This window comes from Panthera pardus, unplaced genomic scaffold (assembly GCF_024362965.1).
Source record: "Panthera pardus isolate Hobbes unplaced genomic scaffold, ASM2436296v1 HiC_scaffold_2, whole genome shotgun sequence".
NCBI classification, from domain to species: Eukaryota; Metazoa; Chordata; class Mammalia; order Carnivora; family Felidae; genus Panthera; species Panthera pardus.
In genome coordinates, this window is record NW_026526765.1 from 23050080 (window position 1) to 23051820 (window position 1741).

The window sequence follows — 1741 nt, forward strand, 5'->3', positions numbered from 1 at the left end:
ATTTAGAAGAAAACACGCACACACATCTCCATGATGTTGGCTTAGGCAAAGAGTTCTTAGACACAGCATCAAAAGCATATCTTTAAAATACAGGGAAAAAAAAAATCTGACAAATTGGATTTAGTCCAAATCTAAAATTTTTGCTCTGTGAAAGACACTGTCAAGAGAATGAAAGAATAAGCTACATATTCAGAGAAAACTGCATACCCAGCAAAGGACACACGTACAGAATATGTGAAGGCCTGCCAAAATCAAACCGAGAACACGTGCAATCCAAGTTTTCAAGTGGGTAGTTTCCTTGAGCATATACTTCACCAAGAAGATAGACAGCTGGCAAATGAGAACAAGGAACTATCATTACCATCAAAGAAGTTCAAATGAAAACCACAGTAAGACACCACTAGTGATCCCCGGGCCTCACAGGGTCGGTTTGCAGACCAGTAGGAGTCAGTGCCTCGGGCCCGGGCCCCGCCTCCAGCTGTCCTTCCAACTTGGCCCAGTGATGCCAATGGACCTCAGCAAGTGGTCCTGGCCTGTGACCTGCAGCAAGTGGAAGAGCGGCCACAGCATCCGCTGCAGGTCAAAATCTTCGGAGCACAGGTGGATGGAGCTGGGCAAAGTGCTGACGCCCACCCGGGTTAAGAACCAGCCCACCGGTCTTGCATGGGATGGCCTCAATCCAGGTGAAGTGCACACCTTAGTGGTGATAGATCCAGATGCTCCCAGCAGGAAGGACACCAGAAACAGAACGGCACCATTTTCTGCTGGTCAGCCTGAAGGGCAGTTACATCAGCGGTGGTACGATCCTTCTGATTAAGTCGCCTCTGGGCCTCCCAAGGCCACAGGCCTTCGCCACTAGGTCCGGCTGGTTTTCAAATACAATGGGCCACTGGCTTGTGAGAAGCCCATTCTCAGCAACCAATCTGGGGACGGCCGTGGCGAATTCAAAGTGGCATCCTTCTGCAAAAAGGAGCTGGGACCCCCGGTGGCCGGCACGTGTCACCAGGCAGAATGGGATGACCAACTGCCCAAATTCTGTAAGCAGCTGCCTGGGAAGTCGGGAAATGCTAGAAGACAGAAACCATCCCAGAGGTCTGGAGCAGTGTTCTCAAGTTCAGGGATGCATGTAGATTCCTCTGCTTCTCCTTTCCCATTCTCACAGATGAGGCCAGAGCAATCAGGTAGTGGTTTAAGCTAGCTTTTCCACCTGCCTGTCGTTTATAATTGAGAGGGTCACACCCCGGTTTATGTTTTGATCACATTTGAATTCCACTTGCGGCGGGGGGAGGATGCATTTTGGTACTAGCAACCCAGAATTTAAAGAAGAAAACATTCAGGTAAAAAGAGTAGGCCTACAGTAGGCCAAAGAATCTCTAAGGGAGGTTTACATAAAAAGAGATTTGTTTCTTCTTCTTCCATTGTGAACTGGAGTCCCAAATTGTGCATGACAACACTTCTGGGTGGTGTTTTTACAGCCAGCTCTCTCACTAAGACAGCCAGAGTTTGACGTGTCCCCAGTGTGATGATGTGCCTTGGGCTGCTTACTAGGGTCAGTGTCCTTCTCTGGCTCCTTTAAAGAGCAGTACAGGAAAAAACAATAGGGACAGTCACTTTGCTGTCAAGACCCTGCCATCGAGATGAGCTGCAGGGCTGCGTGAGTGAGGGTCAGAAATCTCTAAGTCTGTGCCTCTTAAACTCGACATTCCGTCTGTGTAAGAAAAGATGATCGGGAGTTGTGGAA

General features: G+C 48.8%; 1 pseudogene; it reads left to right on the forward strand.

The window, feature by feature from the left end:
* The first annotated feature begins 502 nt into the window (after nucleotides 1-502).
* LOC109267664 (phosphatidylethanolamine-binding protein 1-like) lies at nucleotides 503-1198 on the forward strand (annotated as a pseudogene).
* Nucleotides 1199-1741: the final 543 nt, after the last annotated feature.